The 14,511-nt window shown below is 30.6% G+C and overlaps 1 pseudogene; it reads right to left on the reverse strand.

Moving 5' to 3' along the window:
* Positions 1 to 117: 117 nt before the first annotated feature.
* LOC110728586 lies at positions 118 to 13,580 on the reverse strand (annotated as a pseudogene).
* Between the last annotated feature and the right edge of the window lie 931 nt (positions 13,581 to 14,511).

A 14,511-nucleotide genomic window follows, 5' to 3' on the forward strand; every position in this document is an offset into this window, starting at 1 on the left:
ATTAAATAATTCAAATACCACATAAATAAAAATGGCGAATGAGATTTTAAAGTTTAAATAAATTAAATATAAAATATTATCTTTTGAGATTAGAAATTTTATTGTAATATATAACGTATGAGAGGAATTTCATAATTTATTTTTAAAAAAAAAAATATTAAATGATTACTACATGTCTACATACAAGGAATAAATAACAAATTTTATCAAATAAATACAAAAAATATTTGTTTTAAAAAATAAAAACAAATCGTGCATTTTAGATACTCCACATTAAAAAATAAAAACAAACCGTGCATTTAAGAGATTAATCCCAAATCTAATTGGTAATTAAAGATATTAAATAATATTTAAGAGCTTGATCTTGGATTCAGTATTCTCTTTGCAAGTAGTAGATCATCAGGGGTTGTTATCTGCATAGAAAAAGAAAAAAAAAAATAGGGATGTATTAGCCGAATTTTCATGAATACACTACTACTAAGAGTCCAGCAATCGTTATTTACTAACTTCATTATTATGTTCTACTCACTTGCTATAAATATACAATTTAGGAAATTGTTGAAGAATATTTGTGAATATAAGATAAAGTAAGAAAGAGAATGTAAAATAGTGGGTTTGTATAAGAAAAAGGTAAATAAAGTAAGAGAAAGAGAGTATGAATAGGTGTAATTATTATAAGGGTAAGATGGTAAAAAGTGTAATAAAGCAAAGTGAGTAAAACATAAAAGAACGGCCTAAAATAGAAAGTGCGTTGAATAAAAAAAACGGAGGGAGTATTAATGTATATAAGTCGAGAAACACATTTTCTTCCATCATTTATAAATGTGAGAAAAGAAACAATGATTGATACCTTGATGTTGGTATAAGAACCTTCCGTGATGAACACTGGATGAACCTTCCACAATCGATACGTCATCAGTAACCTCAAGTCCTTTTCTGAACAATATAGCACCAGCTCTTATCAAATTCTGTCTAATGCAAGGCTAAGGAAACAATGAATCAATCCATCACCATGATAACAGAAGTTTAGAAATAAAAGAAGTTGCTTGACTAGAAATCATTATCTTTGATAAGACATGATTTTGTCAAACAGGAAGCGAGTTGCAGGCTTACTGCCATATGAAAGTCGATCAATTCTTCAAACAAGGTCTAGTGTAGAACTAATAAATCAGAACATTTTTGAGCAAAATGTTTTGATCATGAATTGATTTAGAATAGATGGCATTCTCAATTCTCACTTAAGTTGTCATAGGAAATATCATTACTAGCTCTAACTAATGAGTAACTAAAGTGAGTAACTAACACTCGATGACCAAGATGTTCCACAATAGATACGTCATCAGCATTCTCACTAAAGATGTCATAGGCATATCATTAATAGCCAATTCATTGGAGCTTCCAATTTCAGGTGCATCTTGAACTTCTTTTCTTTTTCTCTAATAAGATGCGAAAAAATTCAAGTTAATAAGGCTGATATACAAACTTTGCATATCAGCGATTTTCCCTGTTTTTGAAGGCTGATATACAAACTTTGTATATCAGTCTTATTAATTAATGCCTACAAATTCATTCGATTATTTTTTCTTTTTCTGCTCGACTTATTTCATATAAAAGTTGAGATAAGTTAATCATGTACCAGTAAGCCGATACGTTCATACCAAATAAATAAGTTTTAAAAGTACCAAAAAGTTTAATCCACATCCACAATAAATTCCAACAAGCGACAAGAAGTTTAGACACTAATTTTGTATTTAATTTTGTTAGGCCACCAATGGTTGTGATTCTGTGTGAAATTTTCCAAAAAGTGCTCAAGCTCAAACTTAGTTATGCTGTGAACAGTTTCTAGTGTCACTGAAGTGTAGGTATTTCATATGATAAAAGACATATGTCCATAGGAGTAAAACAAAGTACCTATTCACAAGATCAAAGCCTTCCTTTAGTAATGCAGGCTTGATAACCTGAGGTGGAGATGCAGGATGCATATATAAGCGAGAGGAAGACAACCATAGATGCAAAATTTCTTTAGCTACCAGTTATATGTTCAATTTAATCTATGGTATTGGTACCTGAGGAGTTTGCATTTCCCAAAGAGTTTTCCTATCCAGAGTTTTTCACAACAAAGCTCTTGTTACTTGCCTGCAGGACATCAGAGGAAATTGATAAATTCACCAACCAGTTAGAGTGTTAAATCCGCTGTTATTGATGGCTGAACTGAAGGAATATTAGGCAAGTGACCTGTAATAACTCTAATCATCAAAGGGTCTTCAAAATTAAGACTGTCTGCTATTTACATCGATATGGAAAGTCACTGGATGTCAATAAAGAATGCAAACAGAACAACAAAGAATAGTTCTAGGCATAAGAAATGTCCAGGGTTATTAGTTCTGATGTGAAATAATTTGAAACAACATTCTTGCTTAAATACAGTGGATTCTATCAAGGACGTGCATGAAAAGAAAAGGCTAGTCACATAATCATTTGATAACAAAAAAACAATTTTAGAGCATGATCAAATTTTGACAATCCTGAGTTCATTGAAATTTCACTTGTACTGTAATAGATTGATCTAGGTGTAGGGAGAATACAAGGAATGCATATAAAAATTTGTTACGAGGTAGCTTGGGAATAAATTTCCAGGTAGTCAGAGTAGAGAGGGAGGTAAAGGTAGCAGATTATCTATATATAGAGGAGATCAGTGAGAATTTTTCTTTGCTATAGCTTGTAGTTGGGAATGTCCAGGCATCCAGCCACTTGGAGGTATGGGACTCTGGAATTACATGCTAAATTTAAGTATTGAATTACATCAGCACTATAATCAATTATCAATTTTTCAATTAACTTTCATCTTCAAAAATTCAATCTATCATTTGAAGTCATGATCATTACAGATATTTTCCAGCAAGGCTATAGTTTACCTCCTTGATTGTAGCTTTGACAGGCACACCAAATACAGCTGCTCCATGCAGCCAGCCATCTTTAAGAACCTACATATAGAAATTTTAACAAATAAAGGTATCTCAGCAGAAATCTAACCTGCCGCAACCATCAAATAAGAATATAAAAATGAAAAAAAGAGAGGCAAGTATGTTCATTTGGTTAAACTGAAGGAAAAACCCAATAGGGAGATTGCTTACAAAATCAAAATCTCCTCAATGACTTACTACTGCAAAGTGCAAACAACATTAGCCTCCAATCAGAAACAAAGGATCCCATGCTTTTCAAGATCAAACTTTCACAATTAATTTATCACCAAATGTAGATAAACATTTAAAAGTTAATAGGGCAGCTAAGCACACCATAGCTAGCCATGTTTGGAAAGTTTTTTCGATTTGATCTTATGTCACAAACTTAGTTGTTGGCAGCACTAGTGAGAGAATATATAAACAAATATTTTAAGGGGTATAAATGTCCACACACTATTCGTCAGAGTTAAAAAAAATGCAATTAACATTAATGAGGGAGAATAAGTAAATAAATATTTTAGAGGATAAAATTGTCAAAACACTATTCATAAGAGTTATCTCAAACTTTTTAAGGTAGGGATATATTTTCTGCTACATACAATTCTAGCATTATATACTGGATTTTTTTTTTTTTTTTTTTTTTACTAATTCATTTAGTTAACTAGTTCATCAACATTTTAAGTTTCACATCTCCATATATGGCATTATAATTTATAAACATGCTTGTTATTTTTTAAACACAAGGGTCATTTTAGGTATTATAAGTGGATTTTAAATTCCTACGAGTTCTTTAGAATATATATTTTTCAGAAAGCTAGTTATATATAGCCCGATAACAGAAAACTACCTTCTCTACATCTTGAGAATACACCAAAGGCCTAGCAGAATCATGGATGCATACAAGTTCAGCATCAGAATCAATGGCCTGCACTGAAGGATTAGTATTAGTCTACCCAAGATTCATCAACAGCTCCATTACAAGAAATAATAATCTTTACCAAACTATAAAGCATAAACTAAGTTATTCAGTATAAATCCCAAGCTAGTACTCAGTATGCTGATTTGCATCAAATCACATTTTTATTGTCCCCTACATATTTCTCATACTTTTACCTACAACGAGTGAGGGGGAGGACATGCTTTAGTGCTACACAAAGTACTCTAACCATGAAATATTTTAAGGGTTATCGTAAGATGCAACTATTGGCTCCCCCCATTGTTGTGTCCCTTATATATAGGATCAAATGAGAAGAATGATAATCACATATTCATCAATTTTGAACTGCAATTACAAGTTAACTTTAGGTTAATTTTCTTTTACTGCAGGCTATGTTACTTCGATTCTTCATTTAGTCTTCCATAGTTGTGTCAGACACTAGATGTGAGAAATGTAAAAGGATAAGAGAAATATAAGGAGAAAACAAAAGGTATTTTCTATTGTTAAGGAGAGGGCTAATTATAGGAAACTAATTTACTGGTTATTATAGAAACAATGAGAACCATAGTTTCATTAGCTTTTAAGGGATTATAATTATCTGGAAGCTTAGTGTTGTAATCTAGTTCAATACAATTCACATCAAAGAGTTTCACATAGAAAGTCTTTTCTTAAGTTATATATATTATTTCCTTCATAGTGGTAGTTTGTTTATCCCCAAAATTTATTTATTTGTGAGTTATCAATTTCATATTATTTAGTAGACACATTTCTGCTAGAGAGCACTTAAAATTTTTTGATTTTTAAAATAACTATAATAGCATCTACTAGGGAAATATGAAATTGAAAAATTCAATCGGAAAAATGATTTTTCCTATTAGACGATGCTAATGAATAATTTGCTTATATCACAAAAGTTGCACAAGGCATGAACAGGAAAAAACCGAGGACATGAAGGATGAGGATTGGGAAGAGTTAGATCTTGAAGCACGAGTGGCCATAATCTTGTGCCTTGAGAGGGATATTGCATTCTTGGTAAATGAAGAAGCAACGGCCGCTGGCATGTGGTCAAAGTTAGAGACAAATTTCATGATGAAAATTCTAACAAACAAGATGTACTTAAAATCCAAATTGTATACATGCAAGATGGAAGAAGGCAACTCAATCTGGAAGTATATAAATAAGTTTGATTGGATTATATTAGACTTAAAGGATATAGATGTGAAGGTAGATGAGGAAGACCAAGCACTCATGCTATTACATTCATTACTAAAATCATGTGAAAATCTGGTTCAAACATTAATGCTTATGGGTGATACTCTAACCATGGATGAGAGTAGAACTTAACTTTTAGCGGATGACCTTCGAAAGGTCGCTACAAGTGGAATGATGTCTAGTAATAGAAGAGAATACAATAAACAATCCCTGAGCATGTTCGTTGTATTCTCTTCCATTAATAAACATCATTCCCAGCAACCTTTTGAAGATCATTTGCTAAAAGCAGCATTCTAGTCTTATCCAAGTTTAGTGTATCACCCACAAGCATTAATGTTTGAACCTGATTTTCATAGGACTTTGGAAATGAAAGTGATAGCATAAGGGCTTAGTCTTCCTCATCTTCCTTCACAACTAAGTCTGATATAACCCTATCATACTTATTGATATACTCCATCTTGCATCTTGCTTTCTTCCATCTTGCATGTATACAATTTTGAATTTAAGTACATCCTATTTGTTAGAGTTTTCATCATAAAATTTGTCTCTAAATTTGACCACACGCCAGTGGCCGTTGCTTCTTCATTTACCAAGAATGCAATATCCCTCTCAAGGCGCATAACAATTCCCAATCCTCATCCTTCATATGCTCATGTTTTTGTTCCCGTTAATGTCTTGTGCAACTTTTAAGATACAAGCAAATTTTTCATTTACATCCCTGAATAGGAAAAATCATTTTTTCCATTTAATTGTTTGATTTTACCGTTCCACTAGTAGATGCCATTATAGTCTATTAACTATTACTAAAACAGAGTATGCTGACATCACCGCTGCCCACGTGTCGCTCTCTTAATAAAAAATTTCCCGCCCAAATGCAATGATGATGTCATCTTTTTTTTTTTTTTTTTTTTTTTGTGTGGAGGTATCATATTTAATATTTTTGAAATTTAATATATTAGAAACTTTTACATAACAACTAAACCCTATCAATTTATCGTAGGAAATTGGAACAATTTTAAATAGCTAACTAATAAATGACCTCTTATATTAAATTATGTATTAGACGACGTTAAACAGGTATGTACTATATCATAATTTTGATTAAAATCAAAAATTTTAAAATTACAAATATTTTTTGTATGTAATACTTATTTATATTCATGTATAATAGCCATTTTTTTTAACATGTACAAATTACAAATAGGTTTTCTATAAATCGTGCATCGCACGGATTCTAACCTAGTTATTTTTCAAATCAAAAAAATTTACCACTTAACATTTTGACGTTAGCTTTGATATCAATTGTTACGGCTCTCGCAGTGGAAATGTGGCTTCTACTAGATAGTATAAAACCAATATCTCACAAATAAACAATGTGTTGGGGATAAACAAACAACCACTGAAGGAAATAATAATTGTAAGAAATTAAACAATGTTGAATTGTATTCTAACCTTTTCTGCTGTGAATGATGATTAACAACTACATTACAACCTAAACAAATTGTAACATCTTATTTGCTTTACATAAAGAATGGCTTAAATTCTTTTACTAAACAAAACACCGAAACATATTTTTCTTTCCACTATTCTGCAAACATTTCCTCTTTTCACTCCTACAACTTCTCTTCTCTTTTCACATGGACTCACAATGCTTAAATTAGAGGATTAATTAGTTTGTTTATTATAACCATATTTTTCCATAACGAGGATAATTATTGTCACTCCGCTTCAAAACAATGCAATGAAATATGTGGTAAATGGATGATTGTTTCAAGATCATCACACCGTATGTGCCCAAACAGGAAGTGGTTTACCAGGATAGTGGCATTGTTTCGATGAGAAACAATCGTGCTTGCAAAACGATCGGGTTAGGTACTATCCAAGTCAAGATGCATGATGGAACAATAATAACCTTGAAGGATGTGCGACATATCCCACATTTGCGAAAGAACCTTAGATCTCTTGGTTTATTAGAGAAAAATGGATGCAAAATAGTCTTGGAGAATTAAAATTTAAAAGTTGTTCATTGTTTCTTGGTAGTGATGAAGGGGATTCATCATGGTAATCTTTATCCTCTTTTGGGGATAACTGTTACACATGATTTAGCCGTTGGAATCGATGGAAGTAAAGAACAAATAAAATGCACGAGAATATAGCACATGCGCCTTGGGCATATGGAAAAGGGTCTATCATTGCTTAGTGACCAAGGTTTGTTAAAGAACATGAAGAAGCCGCAAATGGAATTTTGTGACCATTGTGTGTATGGAAAAGCACCCAAGAGGAAGTTCTCTACATGCAAGCATAAAAGTAGAGGGTTTTTAAACTATGTGCATACGGATGTTTGGGTTTGGCTAAATTTGCTTCCAAGGGTGGTTCTACGTACTTTGTTACATTTGTTGATGATTATTCTAGATATGCTTGGATTTAATTTCTTAAGCATAAGAATAAGGTATTTGACATTTCCAAGCGATGGAGAGCAATAGTGAGAACAGAAGGTCAAAAGCTAAATACTGTACGGTCTGATAATGGTACCAAATACATAAAGTGAGCTAGGCATGGTTCGAAAATGCGGTTTCGATATTGCAGAAACGGTCGCGGTAATTCGTTAACGGGATTGATGCGTTGATCGCGGATTGCATCGCGGTTATCGCACAAGAATTTTATTTTATTCTATGTTTTTAATATTGATTTTCTCATAATTTTTAGAAAATTTATATTCTTATATGAGTACAAATACGGATCGGAGTAGCCTTTTATAACCCTTTTCATTAAAAAATGGAGACTCTTTTTATCTACCAAGTATTAAAGTACGTATATTTTAAAATTAAAATTCTAATTGTGTGCTAGAAGACTACTAGATTTAGTCATTAATTGAAAAAAGGGTCATGTGGGAAAGAAAAAGAAGACAAAATTAAAGAGATGGGGTGGGGTGAGGTGATGGGTTTAGTCAAAATATAAGGATTTATAAAGAATCTTCAACTCTTTTATTCAGAAAAAAAAGTCTAACTTAGAAAAAGTGGTCGATTTTCATGGAGGAGCTGAAAATTCTTAATGGAAAAGCAGGAGAGAACTTAAAGTTGGGGGTTTTTTGTTCGAAACTGTGTGAGTAACATTAGATGCGGCCGATTTTCTCTTCAAAACGGTTGTACCGGCCGTTTCATTGACATCCGTTATATCCCGGCTGTTTCGCGACGTAACGACTGAGTTTTTTGTGAAGAGGAAGACATTGTGAGACACCAAGCGCTTTAATTCTAGGTTAGGCAAAGAATGGTGGGGGTTCGATTGCTACAACTTGTTAAATAGTAAATTAATCCCCACATTTTTATTTAGATGATGACACGCCTTATAAGGTGTGGTCAAGGGAACAAGTAGACTACGGGATACTTTGGGTGCACAACTTATTGTCAGGTTATGGACAAAAAACTTGATGAAAAAGCCAAGAAAGCAATCTTTTTGAGGTATCCAAACAGGGTTCAAGGCTATCGTCTTTGGAGTGTAGAGGATTCTAAATTTGTTATCAGCAAGGATATGACCTTTTATGAAAAACTATGGTAGCTTTATCTAAAGTTATGGTGCCTAATGATGGTGATGTTGGAATGACTTCAAATACTAAGTGGTGGAGATAGAATCTAAAGACCAACAAGATTCTAGTCATATTCAAGTGGAGCATCTCAAGATAAGGAAGAGGATGATAAGAGATTTAGCAAGAAAATGCACATTTATTACAACAACACCAAGATTCTTTGGCATCCACTAGGCCAAAGAGGAATTATAAATCAGTTCAGTTTCCTAGCATGTAAACGTTGTAGAATATGCACTCTCTATGGAAGATCATGAGTCAGTAACCTTCAAAGATAGATATCGAGAGTTAGTTGGTTGCTATGGAGGAAGAGATGCAATCTCTTCACAAAAACATTAACCTAGATTTTCAAAAAGGCGAAACGAAATTATAAAACAAATTGAAAATTGAAAATAAAAAACAAATAGCAAATCTTAAAACATAGAAAATAAAAAAAAATATATATATATATATAAAAGATCTTTTTCAAAAGCTAGATGAGATTCTAACGCACAATTCGTTTAAATCATAGAAAAAAATTAAAAAAAAAAATAAATTAGAATCAACTTTGTAAAACAAAATCAAAACCAAAATTAAAATTAAAAGTGTTTTAAAATAAAAATGGAAACATAAAATGAAAATAAAAAAATTAAAAACTACAAATCTAACTTTGAACATGTTGAAAAAAAATATATTGTACAGATTTTTTAAAAAGATCCATACAAAATTCTAAACAATTTGCTTTGAAAAATAACTAAACACAAAAATCATCATACAAAAAAAAAGCATTTGTAAACAAATTGAAAAACAAAATATGAAATATAAATAAAAACCACGATGTAAATGTACTGGAAATATGAGTAACAAAATTAAAAATATTGTACATTGAAAATAGATTAAAAAAATCTTTAGACACTGAAAAGGGAAAAAAAATTATATATATCTTTTGTTTTACAAAAAAATTATGCAAACCTTTTGTTTCAAAATACAAATTATACAAATTTATACAATTCTGAAGAATATGTAAAGGAGAATTCGTTTAAAAAATAATTAAACATAAAATCATCAAATTTAAAAATAAAAAAACTAATTACGGAACAAATTTGAAAAATGAAAGTTTAAAATAAATAGTAAACAAAGTTGAGAAAATTGACTTATCATAGCTTCTTTGAATGCAAGACCACCATTTCATCTTGTATTTGATGTACATATTGACATCAATTATTTATTTTACTTGAAATAAAACAATAAAAATTGTAGATTGAGGGTAAAAAAGAGGAACAATAGAGAGAAGGAAAAAACAAAGAGGAGAAGGGTGAAGGTAAAAATAAACTAATTTTCAACTTTCTTATATTAAAAATTACAGGAACCAAGAGGCACAAGTGACTTTTTTTTTTTAGAATTAAAATATAGAGTGTTTAAGATAGAAGAGAAGATTCATTTTAGTTTATTTTTGTTGGATGGGGTTAAAATATAAAACGAAAAACAACTTTACTTTGAAAAGGCATGATTATTTAATATATATGAGAATTGGAATAGAAGAGATGTTTGATTGAGTTTTTGTCAAATAAAAAACAAAAAAAAATTATTTTAAAACAGGAATAGCCGGAAGAGGACATGCCCTCTTCCAACTTCCTGTTTTAAAATATTAGTATTGATGTAAACCATTGTTTCATTAGCTTTTAAGGGATTATAAATATCTAGATGCCTAAGTGTTGTAATTCAGTTCAATATAATTTACAGCATAAGAGTTTAATCAAAGAAAGTTTTTCTTACGTTATATATATTATTTCCTTCATAGTGGTTAATTTGTTTATCCCCAAAATGAGAATTTAATTGTGAGATATCAATTTCATATTATTTAGTAGATGTCACATTTCCGCTACGAGAGCTCTCACAATTCAACAAATGTATGAAATCCTTATCCGACACTTCAATGCCCACTTATACACTTCAATCATCTTTAGCCACATAATCGTAGAACGAAAAAGTAGAAGTAAAAAGAGCATGTGAAAATGTGCTACAAAATGTAGAAATGACAATAGATTAAGATTTATTATTTTGCACCTGAAGTCCACTGTAAACAGAGTCTTGTCTTTCCTTCCCAGCTTCAGTAAATCTGAGATCTACATGTATCTTGTCCTTGGTGTCTGAAAGAAAGAAAAAACTTTTCTTACCTATCCTACCATAACAACAAAATGCAGGGAAAAGATAGGTTGGGAATATGCAATTGGACCTTCAAAAATGTCTTTGTAAGATGGATCACAAACTACAACAATTTCTTTCACTTCAACCATCTGTGAAAAATTATACAAGCTGAAAAAATGCAAGTACATTAGTTAACTACACACAGATGCACAAGCATACAATTATTGCTAGTAAATGAGGCAAAAAAAAAAAAAAAAAAGGAAAGTTGGATCACATATACTACATTGATATTTTTATTTTTGAATTCCTTCACACATTCTACATTGACAAATTAGGGAGTTTCAAAGAGCGCTTCTGCCACAAGAATTTATCATTTATGTTAGCAAAATGTTTAGAAAATAGAAGACACAAAGCAAAATAACAGTTTATATTCATGCTATCTGAATAATAATTAAATTTAAAAAAAAAAAAAAAAAAAAACTATAGAAAGGGGAAATATATACCAGGACCCTCAAAATCACATACCCTTGCAAAGAATAAGATGTCTGAACGTCACATTTCTCTTCAATTATCCTTCATTCAGAACCTACCCCCCCCCCCCCCTCTCCCCCCAGCACACACACACTTTCCAGCAGTTATATCTAACTTAGCCCTGCTGATAAGATTGTACCATGATGACCAAAACCTCCCTATGACAACCTTACTCTTCTTTTTATAGGTTTCTTCCTACATTTATATGTCCAACATTCCAACCAGCAAACTTGTTACAAACATCACAAATTATATAGGTACATCGTTGCCATAGTAATGTTGGAGTATAATACCATACTAATCAACAGCATCCACTACCTAATCAAATGTAGAACAAAACTTGATAACCATAAACCAGCTAAGTCTACAAAAAATGACAGCTATAAGGCAACCTAAAAGCAAATGTTAGATCCTGAAAAAGCAATAGAGGATAGCTCTAGCAGTCGTTGCATAACCTCACACAAGCACAACACTATAGTACAGGAACCAGGAAAAAAATCCTCATTCTGAAAGTGAACTATCAAACTTAAGGTCACATTTATTAGCATTCAACCGAAATCTCCAAGATATTGACCAAACCATATTAAGAGGTAAAATGATGAGTAGATGACATATAAACACCCAGATGTAGTAGACATTTAACGTTATCCTTTATTGTTTGACAGTAAATGTTCCAGTATATCACATCATTCTCATGATATACAAATAAAAACCCAATGGGCAGTAGGCACAAGATCTTGTCCATTGTGTTTGAATATACCTATACAATACAATGCAATAGGTTGGCCCAGAAGCGGAAGGTACTGCTTTGGCATGTCTGCCTGTTGAAAAGGAAAATAAAAAACATCAGAAGTGTAAGAATGAGAGCTGAAAACGGCACACAGTGAAGAACCAAGAAATTCAAATTTTAACGCAGACTTATACAAGATAAGCAGTTAAAACAGAAAAATAGTAAAAAAAAAAAAAAAAAAAAAAAAAAAAAAAAAAAAAAACCCAAATAAGCATACAGCACATAATGAACATCTGAATTGAGGAACGAGTGAAGGCATCTAATTCATCATCAGCCTACTCAAATAGCTAATCCATTCACCAATAAAAGCCTTGTCCTGGCAATGTCTAAGGTAATCCTGTGCATTCCCCGGCCTCCAATCAGAGTTTTATGACTTGTCAGTAATTCACGAGTCAACGGACAAACCACGTGTTACAGATACACATTTGCTCCTAATTAGCAGTAACACACTCCTAAATTGAGAAGTAGTTCATCATGCTTGTAGGCATTGACTAATTGGTAATATTTCTTCGTAAATTCATGATGTCCTTCATTGCCTGGTCATAACGTATAATCACATACAGAAATTGATATAAGAATTGAAATTTTTATAGGATAACTCATTAATCGTGGATTTAAAATGTTTGCAAAGGTTCCAACAACTCTAATGTTGGTCAAACAGAATAATAATAATAATAATAATAATAATAATAATAATAATAATAATAATAATAATAATAATAATAATAATAATAATAATAATAATAATAATAATAATAATAATAATAATAATAATAATAATAATAATAATAATAATAATAATAATAATAATAATTACAATTCGCTATTTAAAAATTAACAAATAAATATATATTAATAGAAAATGTAGGAGAAATGCATACACCCATTCTCTTGCCTTTGCCACCAGCAAGAAGGATGACAGAAACGCTTCTCTCCTACACAATTGCATTTTTCTGCAAATAATTTCAACACCCATGAAAATCAAATTTGAAATAATTTAGATATTAAAAAAGAATAAAAATAAAAAATACCCAGAACGAGAAATTGAGGTAATTAAAAATAAAGAATCCGAAACCTGAGTAATTAGGCCAGAATTTGCAGAACAATGGATTCTTAAAGTAAACCATTTTGGGTTTCTGTTTTTAAGGACTTGAATATTCTGGAATTGAAAAGGGGAAATTATTTAGAGAAATGGCGGGCATTCTGGATTTGGAGGAACACCCAAAAATAGGAAAAGATAGACTCAAGCCTGTTATTTTGAGCTTCCGGAAAGAGTAGAGTAGGGGTCAAAGTGTCAAACAAAGCAGATTTCAGCAAAGAAAAGCAGGTTAGATTTCAGCAAAGCAGAGCAGATTAGATTTCAACAAAGCAGAACAGATTTCGCATTATTATCAATACTATTATTAATGTTATTATTATTATTATTGTCGCTACTACTACTATTATTATTATTTTTATTATCATTGTCATTCATATTTTTACTATTAATATTATTATTATTATATTTTAAGAATTATTACTATTATTATTGCATTTAATTATTATTATTATAATAATAATAATTCAGCGCATACCATTGATTTAGGTGAATGAAAACATAAATAATTGTGTACCATTTTTAACATATGTTAATAGTAGAAAGATAAAAGACAATAGTTTAACATCATCAATTTATTACAGCCGCATATCAAAATAGGAACATAATTAGATAAGAGTTTAACATCGTGGTGTATTAACCATCTACTTCCATATGATCTTCATTTTCATCGTCTTCATTGTCTCTTTGATCTTCATTGTTATCACCTTCATTGTCGCTTTGATCTTCATTGTTATTAATTCCGTTCAAAAAAGAAATTGGTATTAATTGTTATTATTATTAATTATTAATTAATATTTTTATTAAATATTAATTCTTTATATTGTGAATTATTAATTATTATTAATAATTATTATTATGAATATTAAATATTTATTAATATTAATATTAATAATTATTAATTTTTTTTAAACACATTAATTATTATCATCAATACAATATTAATTATTATTATTATTATTATTAAATATTAATTATTATTATTATTATTATTAAATATTAATTATTATTATTGTTACTAATTATTATTTGAAAACAGGGTAGAGCAGAGCAGATTAGATTTGAGCAGAGTAGAGCAGCTCTAAAGAACAGGGCCTTAGTTGCTTCACTCCAACTAACGCCATTTTTTTCTTTGTTGTATCAAATGAGACTATGAGTGGCTTTTTCAATAGAGAAAATCCAAGTTTATAAGTTTGAAATTTCGTATGCAAATCAGGGGTATTAGGGTCATTTCATGTATTTAGTTGGGGTAACTTTGTAATATCACCCTTTCTT

This window comes from Chenopodium quinoa, unplaced genomic scaffold (assembly GCF_001683475.1).
Source record: "Chenopodium quinoa cultivar QQ74 unplaced genomic scaffold, ASM168347v1, whole genome shotgun sequence".
NCBI lineage: Eukaryota > Viridiplantae > Streptophyta > Magnoliopsida > Caryophyllales > Amaranthaceae > Chenopodium > Chenopodium quinoa.